Source organism: Ursus arctos, unplaced genomic scaffold, assembly GCF_023065955.2.
Source record: "Ursus arctos isolate Adak ecotype North America unplaced genomic scaffold, UrsArc2.0 scaffold_16, whole genome shotgun sequence".
In the NCBI taxonomy this organism is placed as follows: domain Eukaryota; kingdom Metazoa; phylum Chordata; class Mammalia; order Carnivora; family Ursidae; genus Ursus; species Ursus arctos.
In genome coordinates this window covers 34166832-34182639 of record NW_026622830.1, presented here as the reverse complement: position 1 = coordinate 34182639, position 15808 = coordinate 34166832, and the positions used below count along the sequence as shown (strand labels likewise).

At 41.1% G+C, this 15808-nt stretch overlaps 1 protein-coding gene across 1 annotated transcript in view; it reads left to right on the top strand.

Annotated features, from left to right (window-relative positions):
* Positions 1-15808, top strand: part of PAK5 (p21 (RAC1) activated kinase 5) — a 279244-nt gene that overhangs the window by 114227 nt on the left and 149209 nt on the right. Inside the window, exon 2 of the mRNA XM_026502893.3 lies at positions 4082-4229. The gene's annotated coding sequence lies outside the window, so the exon portion shown is untranslated. The remainder of the gene's footprint in view (positions 1-4081; positions 4230-15808) is intronic.

Genomic DNA, 15808 nt, shown 5'->3' with positions numbered 1-15808 from the left:
ATCCGAGCTTCATGATTCCCTGAAAAGAAAAACAAAATAGCGCTCAATCCATATTAGAGGAAATCCAAAGAGAGCGAGTAGTTCTGTAGTCTCCCTAGAAGTTTCCCTAGAGAGAATTCGGTGCACTTGACAAGTGCATAAATAATTACTGAAAAAATGCCGTCCCATATGTCACAGTTATCTTGCTTTGAATGAAAGAAAATCTGTTTTTCAGTGGACGAGGTTTTCTTCTCCCCTGAAGTTATGTATTCAGATTTTTAGTGTTTCTATTTGTTGTTCGCTCCCAGGAGCAGAACACACCTTATTCCAACAGTGAAGAAAGCGGAAAGGCTGCTGAGCTCCGGCTATAAATATTTTATGATCTAGAGAGACAGAGATCACAGAGGGGCAGATGAGTAGCAGAAAACAAATGTGATGTTGTTTGCAAGTCCTCAGAGGAGGTTCATATTAAACTGTCTCTGCCGGCTTCTTTTGTGCATGGCTTTTATACCGTCAAACCCGGTAATGAAACCCTTTTGTGTATCTAAGGGTTTTCCTATTAGATGAGGAGTGCTACATCTAGTTGAAAGTATGGAATTATCCACGTTACAAAGTATACACAAAGAAAAAGCTATTATAAAATGGCGCAGTGATGAAGATATATTTTCAAGAAGGATGATCCATATTAATTTGGTTTGGGAAAGATTCTTACTAAAAAAAAATAGGTTAAAGAATAAATTATAGGTTTTCTCCATACAATCCATTTATTTCTCTCCTCTTACCGCAATGCCTCAGAGTTCTTGGAAGTCTTTGACCTGATGGCATTTAGCATCTTTCATGATTTCATAATCCATTGGACTTCATTTGCTCAGAACTCACTATTAATGAGGACAAGGTCATAGCCTATTCTCTTTAAGAGAGAGAGAAAAAAAAAAAGTTCTGTTTTTTTAACATAAGAGTACAGACCACATATCAAACCTGCCACTCACATATTTTAATTTCTGGGTACAAGGAGTAGTGGATAAAAGGGTGAATAATGCAACAAACATTCCAAGATTGCAAGGCTGATGGGGCTTATTCTGTCCTGGGTCTAAACCACCTGAAATGATCTGCATAAGTGCCCTTATTCTTGAATGAGAGGAGAAAACAAGTGTGCAGGGACTAGAAGTATTTCTACTAATATAGTTGATGGCAAATCTTTGTTCTGTTTTACATAAAATAGGATCTTAGAGTTTTTTAGTAGTTGGCCAGTGAGCCTAATACATCTGTTTCTGAGTCAGGTGCCATTTGGAGTGAAGTGTTTTTGTTTGATTTCATGGTTAAGGAGCCCAATGTGGAGAGGCCATATTGAATCTATGAAATGAATCTATGGATCTATGAAAATGAAATGTACAAAATGGCATAAACTTGTGGGTAAAAAAGTTGTGTTTCTTTGGGTACATCTCTATAACAGACATACATATAGAGATGTTTATTTTGCTGGTAGGAAACAGTGTGGGTAAACTAGAGCTTGGTTTTTGGTTTTTTGTTTTGTTTTACAAATTATGCACAGGTGACAGGTCACTGATTTTTGGTTTTAAGAGCTAAATTCAGTTGTCTGAAATGTTGCTTGGGCTGGTTTTGTACTTAAGAAAAACCAGAACTAACATTCATTATTATTCACTATTGGCCGGGTACTTTACATAGGACGTTTTCACTTTATCTCGAGGACCCCTTGTATTATGGAAAATTGTGTCCATCTCCATTTTTCAGATGAACAAATAAACTTGAGGAATGATGAATTGGCCCAATCTGTGCAGCTACTCCAAGCTGAAGCTCCATCTGTTGGTTCCAAAGTCAACCCCTTCCTCTTGAAGGTTGGAAATATTAAATTTAATTGGCATCAGTACCTCATATAAAGATGTACATTATCAGCAGGTTCAGAGTAGTGTAGCTGTGATCTGAACATAATCTACTGAGCATTCAGATTGCTTTTTCTAGGTCAATAATGGTAATATGGCTTTACAGAGATATGTAGATACAGGTTTCTTAGTGTCATGTTTAAAGAAAAAATTTGAGAGGAGAGTTTTAGTGATGATCTAGGCATGTATTAAATTTATGGCATCCGATTTTTTTAATTTGGTTATTTGTAGTATAAATAGAAAATTAAAAATAATGCTAATTACAAAATAAACTCAAAGTTTAAAGTTTAAAACCAAAATATTGGTTAATTGTATATAAAATGTAATATGATGGTACTAAAAAAGTATACAAATAAGATGTATTTGTTTTGTTTTACTTTTCTGGATTAAGGTATTTCTGTTGTAAAATATATTGAATTATTGTTATGTGAGAGACCCATATGGCCATATCAGTCTTGAAATTGCATTTCCTGACACGGTGACTTATCTTCTGCTGCTCTGAAATCTATGAAGAGAATATCACAAGACTTTAAAAGGAAGTTATGTCTACTTATGTTTTAGCTGATTTTGAACTAAATTAAAAGCCTGTTAAAATGATAAAAGCATGCAAGAACTGAGGTTTCAGAACCATCTAGGATTTCTTGTTATCTATGCAAGACATTCATTTTTAGCAAGTTCTGATCTTAGCAATGGTAGTTTAAAACATAGGGCATGCTTTTAAGAAGATGATTTTACCAGCAAATTACTTTCCATGAAATACAAATAAATCAAGTTTAAATTTAACCAGTTTTTAATATTAAGAAGTAAACTCAATGGGAAAATTCTTGCAACAGCTTTAAAACATAAATCTCTGTCCCTAAGGAAGCCTTAAACATTTTTTGAATGCACAGGAAAGTAGATACGTAAAGTGTGATAGCTCCACTTTTTATGTCGTTTTTACAGGAAATACAAGTGTACTAACTATGTACACTGTGTACCTACAGTTAACTGATGCATATAATGAGATAAAAGCAGGTATTTCTTATTATTCAAGGAGAAAAATAGAGCCATCTTCTGGAAATGGTTTGAGTTGTCCCATAATGGTTAGAGTAGACAGACTGTCAACCTATAATTATTTTCAGGGACGTTTTCTTTGGACTTGTCTGGAAATTGGATGAGCAGTGATTAATATCAGGAAGAAGAAAAGAACTAGGACCTGGGATTTGTCCTTTTAATAGGATAGGAGAGAATAACTGCTTTCAATTTTTGGATCTTTCATGAAGCATAGGAAGTCTGTATTTAGTCCCTTTGTACTCAGTCAATAGAATTTATATATTTGCTCATTTAAATGGCAGTGCTATGCTGGACCAAAAGCAAGGCTAGGAACTTACAGATCTACATATAACTTTGAATCAGCCAATGTATATATATGGTCAATCTTCATTATCCTTGGGTTTTGTATTTGCAAATTCACCATCTCATGTGTTTTTGCATTTCTATGCTTCTGCTGGTGGTTTTGCTGTTTGAAACGGCCCCCCAGCAAAGTGCCGAGGTGCCGTCTAGTATCCCTCAGTGTGATGTGCCTTGTGGAAAAAATACATGTCTTTGGCAATCTTCATTCAAGCATGATTTCTGGCGCTGTTGGCTAAGTTGAATGTTAATGAATCAACAATATATATATTAAATGTGTCTCTAAACAGAAACACATAAAACTCTAACCAGGGTTATGTGTTGGTTGATGGATGAGCATGTTTTGGGATCAGACACTTGCAGAACCCTGGATTTCTTATAGGCGCAGGGGGTTCAGCATTCACTAATTTGGTGTTTGTGGCTACTGTATAGAACGTGACTACTGCAAATAATGAGAATCAACTGTACGAAACGTGCAATTACTAGAGAGTGGGCTCAGCCCCAGAGAGTCAAGGACCAAGGGCACAGTTCCTGCCTCTGTAGGGCTCACTTCCTGTTGAAGAGCTGGGCTCATAGTGGACCAGTGTGAGAAAGTGCTATGACAGATGCAGGCAAGGTGCTAAGGGGAGCTTAACATGGCCAGGGGGGGTCCAGGTAATCACAGGTCAGTAGCTGCGTGCCTGAGAGAATGAAACAGTAGAGAAAGGATGTGCAGCATGTACAGGAATGTGAAGTAAAGTGAGGTGGTTTATTTTTAAATGGAGCATAATGTTGGTGGGTTTCTGACGCATGTTGGTACCATGTTGTTACAGAAATATACTGTGACAAAATGCTTCCACCTCTTGCCAAAATGAACACTGAAGAAAAATGAAGAACACTGAAGAACTCCAACAAAAATTTGCAGGACAGAAATAGCCAAACTCCTCTGGAGTCTGATTCATTCACAGCCATCAAAAAAAGGTAGGGGAATGAATTTTGTTATGGTTTTGCTCTTTTAAATTTTATTTTAAATCATGTGCATACACACATATGCACAGTGGAATACTATTCAGCCATAAAAAGGGAAGTCCTGCCATCTGAGACAACACAGATGGACGTTGAGAGCGTTATGCTAAGTGAAATAAGTCACACGTGGAGAAAGACAAATAGTGTATGATCTCATTTATGTGTGGAATCAGTTAAAAAAATTTTTTTTTTAAAAATCTGAACTGAAAGTTACAGAGAATACATTGCAGATTGCTAGAGGTGGGTAGGGAGATGGGGAGTCAGTAGAATGGTGAAGGTGGTCAAAAGATACAAACTTCTAGTTATAAAATAAGTCATGGGGATGTAATATGCAGAGAGGTGACCATAGTTACCCATATTGTATTGTGTATTTGAAAGTTCCTAAGAGAGTAGATCTTGAAAGTTCTCATTACACACAAAGAATTTATAACCGTGAGGTGATGGACTTAATGTGGTGGTCATTTTGCAATAGACACAAATACCAAATTGTGTTGTACACCAGAAACTAATGATGTATGTCAAGTGTATCACAATAAAAAACATGGAGGGACGCCGGGGTGTCTTAGTCAGTTAAGCGTCTGCCTTCAGGGGCGCCTGGGTGGCGCAGTCGTTAAGCGTCTGTCTTCGGCTCAGGGCGTGATCCCAGCGTTCTGGGATCAAGCCCCACATCAGGCTCCTCCGCTGGGAGCCTGCTTCTTCTTCTCCCACTCCCCCTGCTTGTGTTCCCTCTCTCACTGGCTGTCTCTATCAAATAAATAAATAAAATCTTAAAAAAAAAAAAAAAGCATCTGCCTTCAGCTCAGGTCCTGGGATCAAGCCCCAAGTTGGGCTCCCTGCTCAACGGAGTGTCTGCTTCTCCCTTGCCCTCTGCCCCTCCCAACCCCCACTCACTCTCACTCACTCCCACTCACTCTCAAATAAATAAATAAAATCTTAAAAAAAAATAAAAGCTTTGTAATAGTAAGAAAGCAGAGGGGGACATTTATTCAACATACATTCATTGGGTGGCTTCTTCATGTCTGCAAAAATGTTCTAGACCCTAGGGATGTAGTAGTAAACATAAAAGGCAAGGGTATGGCCTTGAAGGAACCGACACCCCAAACCCTTCCCAAAAGCCTTTGGTCCTCAGAAAACAGGCCCAGTGCAGCAATTACATGGTATCAGGTAATTGAAAAAATTGTTGAGATACCACAAGTATACACATGTATGGCTGTAATAAAACAAAGGAAAGGGTACAGCAGGAGAAAGCAAGCCCAGCAAGCATTGGAGGGGACCTAGACTTCTAGGTTCAGCTCTCAGGGTCCTTTCTCCATCACACACGATGCCCTTAGTCTTCAGATCATGAACCACCAAGATACACGTGTGCCACCTTGCTCTCAGGAAAGCCAAGAATCAGGCTTATTGAGGAGCATTTTAGACCCCACAGCTCAGGGAGCTAAAAGCAGGCTTTGTGAACAGGTAAACAGGTGTAAACCATCAATCCATTCAGTTTCCATAAACAGCGTAGACAGGCTGGTACAGTATGCCTTTGGGGGGGTTTCAGACTTCTAATAGCACATTATAAATCACTAGCTATTACATTTCACTTCTGTCTTGGCCAAGAATCAATACCATGGTTCCAGGTGCCCTTTAGCATAAGCACAGAACTACCCAAGATCAATTGTAAGTTAACCCTATCCTGATGTACTCAGAGAATTGAACCATGATGAAAATATCCAAGAAGACCTAAAGGTGGTATACCACATTCTGTGATGGGTTTTGTCATCCACTGGATTAGATATAACTCTTTGATCACCTTGAGAGATCTTTACAAGGCTAGGCTTCCAAATGGAGTCAAACTTCCTAAGAAAGTAGGAAAGGTGGTTTATTTTTAAATGGAGCATAATGTTGGTGGGTTTCTGACGCATGTTGGTACCATGTTGTTACAGAAATATGTTGTGAAGCAATAAGGATAAAATAAAACAGAAAGATTAGTAGTTGATTTATGTTGATTTCTCTGGAATCAAATAGACAAAAAAATTAGGATACTGGTGTTTATTTGGAAGGTGATGCCCGTGTACCTTTGTAGGGAAACGGAATGTGGGGTGGGGAAGAGAAGAAAAACAGAAGAAGCACCTTATCGTTACTGTGACCAAGAGGAACATGATCCCATTGGGCATTTCTGGGATGCAGCATAGGACATACCTTGGATTTATCCTAACCAAGGGCAAGGGAATCAGCCACCTTTTCCCATCTGCCGTGATGGAAAACCACTCCCCTGCGTAGAAGTGAAGGGTGTTAACTCCCTGGCATTTGTGGCCTGCCATAAATGTGGGCCAAGGGACTCCAGCAGCCAGAGGAATTCTCAGGCAAGGAACCCCAGGTGTTTGCCATTGGAAGCTGCTATCAGATCAGCACGCACCGAAATGATGAATGCCAGGAGGATGTGGGTGGAGCACTGATCGTTTCTGCTATAAGAAGTGACAACAGCAGGGATGCTCGTGATCATATTAGTAGAGCTATCATTTATCAGGTATGAAGCGATGTACTATCATAAATGCATTACATTTTATCATTTAATTCTTATATGTTGAACAGTCAGTCAATACCAGGTGCAGGGGAGGGGAAATATGTATTTTATCACCGCTGTCTTGTATCGTATGTGTTTATTCTGGTCTTCCATGTATAGATGAACAGATAAGGTTGAGCAAGGTTAACCAAATTCTCGGGAGTAACACATATAGGAAATAGAGCTGGGATTCAGATTCTGGTTTGCCTCCAAAACCATCCCTTGGGCATCATTGTAATCCTTAATTAACTAATTATTTTTCTGACACCCGTTTATTTGAAAGTTGGCAGGAGCCATTTAGATTTGGAGATACAAAAAAGTACTGCCCAAGTTCTCAAGGAGAGCAGGAAGAGAAAGACCGGAAAACATGGAGTGTAGTAAGAGCCATATGGAAGGGTGTTACTGCTATTAAGTAGGATCAAGAAAGAGTGTGTCAGTTGTTGCTGCATAGCGAATAATCCCACGACTTAGTGGCTGGACATAGCAAGTATGTATGATTGCTGCTGAGTCTGTGGGTGAGTTAAAAGGTTCTGCTGATGTGGGCCAGGTTTAGCTAGTCTGAAGTAGGTTCACTCATTCATCTGCAATCAGCTAACATTGGCTGGGGACTGGCCAGTCTAAGATGCTTTCCCTCACGCTCCTGGTAACATTGAATGTAGCTGGATCGACTCAGTTCTTCAGTGGCTCGTCTGGGCTTGTTCCCACGGTGGCTGCGGAAGGCGTGAGAGTGAGTGAAAGTGTGCAAGGCTTCCTGAGGCCGAGGCTCAGAACAGTCACTTCTGCTGCTTTATATAGGCCAAAGCAAATCACAAGACCAGCCCCGATGTAGAAATAGACTCCACCTCTTGGTAAGAGGAGCTTCAAGGTCACATGGCAAAAGGGCACTGACACAGGAAGGGGGAGATCTACCAAGAAGAGAAATACCTGGATTAAAGCTTACAGGGTGAGTAGGTATTCTTCAACCAAATAGAGTAGGAAGTAAATTTGAGGCAAGGAGGGTAGTGTGTTTTCCGAGACACCCAGTTCCCCCTAATGAAGGCATATAGTGCTGAGGGCAAGAGGCAAGCACCAGGAGAGAGAGCAGCATTAAGGACTAGAGGTATGTAAATGTACCAGAATTCAAGCAAAGAAAAGTTAATTTGCAGAAAGAATAATCTTTAGAGAAAAATGTTAAGCAAATGGGAAGACGAGCAAAGTCAGGTCAATGAGTGGAGGGATGGTGGATGTCCAGGTTGCTGTAGCAATATGGTTAACAAAATTAGAAGACGTTCTCTTAGGAAATGATTTGTAGGATTGATATTTATTTCAAAAAGGGAGGGGGGAGGAAGGAAATGCCTTGATGGGTGCTTGGAGAGAGAGGTGAGGTTGTGGGAGCCTAGATGCAAGAACAGCTGTGTGCATGACTCAGCATATGTACCTTGTGGCTTCAGGGAGGCCAGGTGGTGATGTAGGTTACATGACAGAAACTCCTTCTGTGATGCATCTTCCATAACCCACAAACTAAAGGATCCCCAAAATAAAGGATTTTTGAATTGTGGTCCCACACTGAAATACCAAGGCTCCAGACTCTCACAACGACAGGTTTCTCGGGTAGGTCTCTGAGGCAGCTGACATCAGGGATGTATTTAGAAAGAGATGTGTTCATGTATGTTTCCCCTGGGATGCGTGTGTGAAATGGTAATTTTCAGTTCATGGGTTTTTCACTCTGAGACTGAATTGTGTAAATTAAATAGAAGCCTTATCCTACAGTTTTCTTAAGTGATTTTATAGTCCTCCTGGGCCTGTGTTGCAGTGTGGCGCTTCTCTAAGCCACCAGGTACAGCAAATTTTAGTGTGAGGCTTAACAGGCTGATAGTAGATACCATCACCAGCTCCTAGGAGGCAGAATGGGAACTAGAGTAGGGAGTAAGTGCCTACCAGACCCATAAATGGAGAACCCGGCGCCCAAATACCCACCTATGTTGACTTGGGGAATGTATTCCATTCACTCTTGTCTTGCAAATATGTTGGTGATTCTCTGCTGCCTAATTTCTAACAAGTGAGATAAGGATTATTTTTTTAAGAAAAGGTAAACAGAAAATAACATCGCCAAAGGAAAAGAAGTATTATAGTTAAAGCTGACAGCAAAGATGCAAAATCCAATGAAGACTCTTGGGGACCTAATTATTATTAATTTTTCTTTGGGGAGCAGAGTGTTTCTGCATTCCATCTCTCCACCTACCCTCCAGAGTTTACCACTGTCCTAAATTTGCATCTACCGTTTACCATTATTTTGGTTAAAAAAAAAACTGGCCCAAACACGAATATATTCCTATGTAATATTATTTAATTTTGCTTCCTCTTGAGCTTTATAATAATGATTTTATATTCAGTCTAAAGATTTGCTCATTTCCTAGAACATTTGTTTCTAAGATTTGTCCACGTTGTTACATGTAACTATGTGTATATTTTCACAGCTAAACAATATCATATCATGTGCACATATCACAATTCTTCTGTAGATTGACATTTCTGTTTCCATTTTCTGCATTTCCTACTATGAGCAAAGATTTTACGATCATTTTTCATATGTCTTCTAGTCTGTGTGTGAGTTTTTCAGGGATATCTACATAGAAACGAATTGCTAGAATACACGATGTATAGGAAACCACCCATCCCAGGTTGCCTGGAACTGTGTGGTTTCTCAGGATGCAGGATTTTTCGGGCTAAAACCAGGAACAGTCGCAGGCAAATTGGCCTACGTGGTCACCTTAAATGTGTACATGTTCAACTTTACAACATAATACTGAACTCTTTCCTAAAGAGTTGGTAGCAATTTATCTTCCCAACTAGCAGTAAATGAGAACCATCCTGAGACCCCTTCTCCCCATGCTTGGTATTCTTGATGCCTTAATTTTTGCCCGTCAGTTGAGTGTGAAATGGTATCTTACCAGGATTTGAGTTCTCTCATTACTAATGAGATTCAGTATCTTTTCATGTTTTGTCCTCCATTTGTGTTTTCTCTTCTGTGAAATGTCTTCCATATCTTTTGTCTTTTTCTGCTGGGTGACTTTGTCAAATACATCTTATGCACTTCTTTGGATCCTCTTGGTGTTACCATCACCTAGAATAGGGTTTATCAACAGAAGCACCAATGGCATCTTGGACTGAACGATTATTGTTGTGGGGAACCTCCTGTGTGTTATAATATGTTTAGCATTATGCTTGACCTCTACCTACTGGATACCAGTAGCCCCTCCCAGCTGTGACAACAACAACAAAAATCTCTAGACACACACACAGAAATATCTTGTCAGATGTCACCCTGGGGGACAAAATCATACCTAGCGGACAACAACTGACCTAGATCTTAGCAGCTTGCTCCTATGAGAGAGAAGAGGAAGCAAGGCAGAGAAATTCCCTCTCCATGTCTCTCTCTGATGGTCTTCTCCAGGACATGTGTCCCTGTGCTGCATGTTTAAAGGTGTTCTATGTCACTTCGCAGATGCCTTTGCTGGGTTACTGGCTGTATTTCTTAATAGCTCGTGGTAATGTAGTGGTCAGAACAGGAACATATTACCTTCCCTTCTTCCGATCCTTCCCTGCCCCATTTCCTTTCTCTTCTTTCTCCTACCTAGGACTGCATGTTGCAATGAAAGCGTTAGCACTTAATGCTTGTCTCAGGCCCGTTTCCCGGGGAAACTAAGCTAAAATAAGTGGTTGTAGAAAGGGATACCCCGTGGATAGGATTTTGGAATTGGATTACTGACCTGTCTGAAAGCAATAGGGACCACATATTTTTGTGACAAACTGGGATGAAAATGAACTGTGGTGTGCCACAGCATCGCAATTTTTTAAGCTTTCCCATGTAGTCAATTGAGATAAGCCTTACATGGAGGGTCAAGTGTTGGGAGATTTAGCAGCTGCAGCACGCAGTAACTAGTGGAGCAGTGATGGGTGTATGGCTTGTACAGCAGGGTGACTACTTTGACCTGCGAAAAGAGAATGTTAGGCTGAAGGTGGTTGATTGCCAACTTAATGCATGCTCTGAGAGCCAGAGGGCATCTGTGGCAGCTTTACAGGAGACTTCTCTCTGGCTGTTGCAGGGCAGACTCTGATGAAATTTGGGCCCAGGGGTCTGACTATAAGTTTGGCAGGTTTGTAGGCTCTCCTGTTTCAAACTCAGGACCCCAGCAAGGATGCTGAGACAGGACGGGTCATCGGGTTAATGAGCTTGACAACCTTGAACTCCTAAATACCCCTAAACCATCTTAGAAGACAGGAGCAAGCCCTTTTCCCTTGACAAAGGACAGCCTCACTCACCTGACGGCTGTGCCAGGATTTTACCTGAAGGAGGTGCCTCATTCTCCTTAAGATCTTTCTCAGCCACTCCTCATTGCTCCAAACTGATAATGAGGGTAGTCTCAGCAGAAGGAGTATCAGTCCTTCTTTAGGAAGAAATAGCCCACCCACTGAAAAACTGAAGTACCTAGCTAACAGGGGCCATCAGAACCAATGAAACCTGCATGGGACCTGACCTTGAGTGTATTGGGGTAGGGGAGGGTAAAACCCACATGGAAGCTGGAAGAGCAAGGATTTATTGATATGGGGGTACTCACACATAACTCAAGATTTAATCTTTTATTTTGAAAAAAGATTGTATTTGAGAGAGAGAGTATAAGCAGGGGGAAGGGCAGGGGTAGAGAGAAAGGGAAAGGGAGAAGCAGGCTCCCCACTGAGCAGAGAGACCAACACAGGGCTCTGTCCCAGGGTCCTGGGATCATGATCTGAGCCAGAGGCAGACGCTTAACCAACTGAGCCACCCAGGCACCCCAAGATTTAACCTTTTATGAAAAACACTTGAAGTTGGCCTGGCAGTTTTCTTAGGGTGGTTCTTGGAAGCCTTTATGCTATGAAGGCCTTTAGCAAGTGAGGAGGAAATTGCATAGTTTCTTTGATAGTTCTGTTAAAGGATCAGATGGCTCAGGGAAGGGGAATGCTAAGATGGTTTCAGTTACAATCTGAGAACCTATCCCTTGACTATGTGTCTAATTGACCAAGAGGGCTCAGAGGGTACTCCCTTCACAAAGACTCCCTTCTCATTATCAGTTTGGAGCAATGAGGAGTGGCTGAGAAAGATCTTAAGGAGAATGACGCACCTCCTTCAGGTAAAATCCTGGCACAGCCATCAGGTGAGTGAGGCTGTCCTTTGTCAAGGGAAAAGGGCTTGCTCCTGTCTTCTAAGATGGTTTAGGGGCATTTAGGAGTTCAAGGTTGTCAAGCTCATTAACCCGATAAGACATTCCTTGGAGAAGAGGGCTGGCATCTTTGAGAAGCTCCGTGAAAGCTGCCGTCTGTGTGGATCGGTGTTCGAAGACACTGTCCAGGAGTTGAGCTTCCTAATATTACCGAGAGGATGGGATCCAGAATGGAGTTGAGTAGTTGCCCTTACTGTTAGTGGCATGTGGACCCAACTGCCACAGGGGAGCACAATTAAAATGCCAGCACAGGGATCTGACAGTGACCACGAGAGCATGGGAATCTTTGGGACAAAATAATTGGACAGCTGATGGGGATGTTGTGCAATTGAGATAATCAGAAAAAAAAGTCAAGAGCTTATAAATCATGAAATATCACGGACCTTTACCAAGTTTCCACATCTGAGTTCTTAGATGGCAAAAGTATTCTGTCAGCTCATGCTCATCTTCTATTTAAAAAAAATTTTTTTTTTTTACATTTTAGACATAGTTATTTTGTATTTAGCTGCTCATTCTACACATGAAGTACAAGGGATGCAGAAAACCAGTTGTTTTGTCACCTGTTATGCTTGGTGGTGGTTTTCTTCATGTGTTAGGGAATGTCTGATTATTGATGTTAATATGTGGGAATCCTTAGGGCCTGAATGGGGATGTTTTCCTGCAGAGAGTACTGCTGTGCTTCCTCTAAAAGTCAGGGACAACTCTGCTCCTTTTCCAAATTTCCATTCTAGGTTCTGCCCTGCCTTGCTTTGCAAAGGGCCTGAGAGTTGGTCTCCAGATTGGTGTTCTTGCCATGTTCCCCAAGGACTATGCTGCTTTTTTCATTACTCTTTCATAAAGAGTTCTCGTGCTTCTTTTCTCTGTCCTTCATTTTGGCAGGGCAGCAGGTGGTCATCTGTTTCCTTGACTGTCTAGTGAGCCTAGCAAAACTTACCATTTTTTAAAATGTAATCAGGATATATTTGTAGTTTAGCGTAAGGAATCTTCCGATTATCTAGAATGCATACTGCCAAAATGAAATAACATTGGCTCCCTACTAATATCTTTGGCACCATGAAAATAAATGAATGTAGTTAGCAACTGCCCAGTGCACTCATCATAATGGAATTGAGTCTGGTCCAGGAAGTATTTAATTGAATGGATCAGAGGGGCTGTTTTTCTCATCTGTTGTCAAATATCCTGTTCACATGCTTAACAGATGTTGATCAGAAGCCTGGGCCTGTGGGCGTATATGCTGAGTGAAGTTTCTCCCACCAGAAGAACAGGCTCATCTGGCTCTCCTCTCCACATTCCCTCTGATGCATTTAGCACACAGATTGAACATATTCGGAGCTGTCCCTCTTATTTCAGCCATTTCTTGGAAGCAGGTTAGTATAGTACTTTCTAGGAAGGTTTCCACACATTTCAAAGTTTGACATGTAAAAAGACAAAATTTTAACTCTTTAGAACACTCTCATCTTTGGAATTGCCAAATCCCTGTCCTCTAAATGAAAGAAATGTGAATGAACTTGACTGTCTGGTCATAGGGTAGAGGTTCTCATGCCTACAGAGACCAGGCAATGTAAGAAACAATAGGTGGTGGAAGGCACTGTGCAAATAGGGGCCTGTGTGCCTAAATGCAGTGGCACCTACTTTACTTTACTCTGTTATTGCTCTATGGCAATGGGGCCTCAGGTCTACCAGATATTCCACTTTTTTAGGAGACGCTTGAAAGCTGGAGTCTTCTGATATGAAATCTCCCAATTTTGACCACTGGTTTATTAAAAACAAAAACATGCTAACAACAAAGAATTTGATTATGGAGGGGAAGAAACACATTTGTAGGCAACCTACAAATGCAATCTAGCCTGCAGACAACTTCAAATAAACAACATGTAGCTCGAGATTGACCAGTTTCATAAAGTAAATCCTATCTGCATTGCAATTTGATTATTTTGTGTCAAAGAAAATATCTTTTCTGTCTTATTTATTTCTGCTTTTGCTTGCTTGTTATTTTGCTTGGGATCCTTTCCACTTTGGTAAAACTTAAAAGCCTAGTGGATACCGTATCAATTAATGCTACACATACCCTACACACATGGCAAAGATTCTGTGTGTGTGTAACATGGAAACACGGAAACAACTCAGTATCTTGACAAAGCTACACTATGACTCAGCAATAGCCCCCTAGATTTATAACCAAGGAAAAATTAGTGCATAACCAATGTACCCTAATAGTCTAGAACTGGAACTAAGCCACATGTTCAACAATAGAAGAATGATAAATAAATCTTGATTTAGTCATTCAGTGGAAGAGCATGCAACAATAAAAAGAACACACAACTGGTAGACACAATAACATGGATGAACCTTACAGATACTACATTGAGCAGAAGAAGTCAAACACACAAAAAGAATGTTATGTGTGATTCTATTTATACAGAGTTCAAGAACAGGTGAAACAAATCTATGAGGATAGAACTCAACTACTTCTTGGGGACAGAACACTGGAGGGGACACATAGGAGCCTTGTAGGGTGCTAGTGATGTCCGTCCCATCCAGGGAGTGGTTTTATGACTGCAAACAACTGAAATGTCTGCTTTCTATGTGCAATAAAAGTAAATAACCAAATGGGCAGCAGTGGTTGATCCATTGAGTTCACTTTCTGATCTTGCGACCCAGGGATGACCACTGAGTAATACGAAGGTTTTCAGGTATTCTTGTTTGCCCAGATGTTTGAGGACTGGGTGCTTCCAGGTTAATTCTCCCCATTGCCCTCCAACCTGAGATGTCTCCATGGCAAATACAAGTGTACTGGGGTGCACTCATGGGGAAGGCCATCTGCTTCCCCACGCAGTGTGGTAGTTGTTCCAGGTTTCCCATCTGTGAAGTGTGAGTTCCTTTAGTCATCGTAGAAGTTTAGAGTTTTCTATAAAACTTACTAAACTGGCAGAAGTGGTGCTTTGGGAGGCATTACTTGTATATCTTCACCTGCAGCAACCTAGTGTCTGCACACTTAAAAAAAATACATAGAATAACCCTGCTCCCTTCACTCACAAGCTTAATGTTTCCTTAAAATCCCCTAAGAAATAGACTTAGGAGGAGAAAATATGCACCCCAGTCTTTCTCTACTACTAGCAATTCGTTGCCACACAGATTGTTCGTCAGGCCCCGGAAGGAAGCAATGGGCAGTGACCTAAAAGAGCTCCCAGTCAATTTTGTCCAGCATCTCCCCCTTTGGTTGGAAGGTGGGCCAAGGAGAGTCTGTAGAAACCCAAGGAGTAACTGAAGAAGTGGAACCACACTCTGAGCCCTTAAGCCAGGAGAGGCTTCTGGTGATGTGGTCAAGTCTGTATTCCAAGTTGCTTGTTGCAGCTTATTGCTTCTGTGGCATGAAGTGTGAGAGCCTGCGAGCTGGCTGGAGCTCACGGGATGCAGAGGAGGGTGCTGTGCAGCCACAGCCTGAGGCTGATGCGCCTGCTTGTGTTCCTGAAGGTGTCCAGTTATATCAACACGTGAGGCTCAAAACATGAAGCGACTCAGCATCTCTGTAAAGCCCTTCCCCTGCTTATCTGTAACATAAAGACAGGAAAAATTTAAAAATGATCTTTGTGTCAACTTCCTAATTTTTTTATTAAAAAGGCAAATTAAACCTCATTACAGTAGGCTTCATGGGCAATTCAGCATTTTATTCCATGACACTTTCATGGGGCAAAGCCAAAGGTACCTGGACACTGGAGTTGGGTGACCGGAGTCATTTTTAGCTGCAC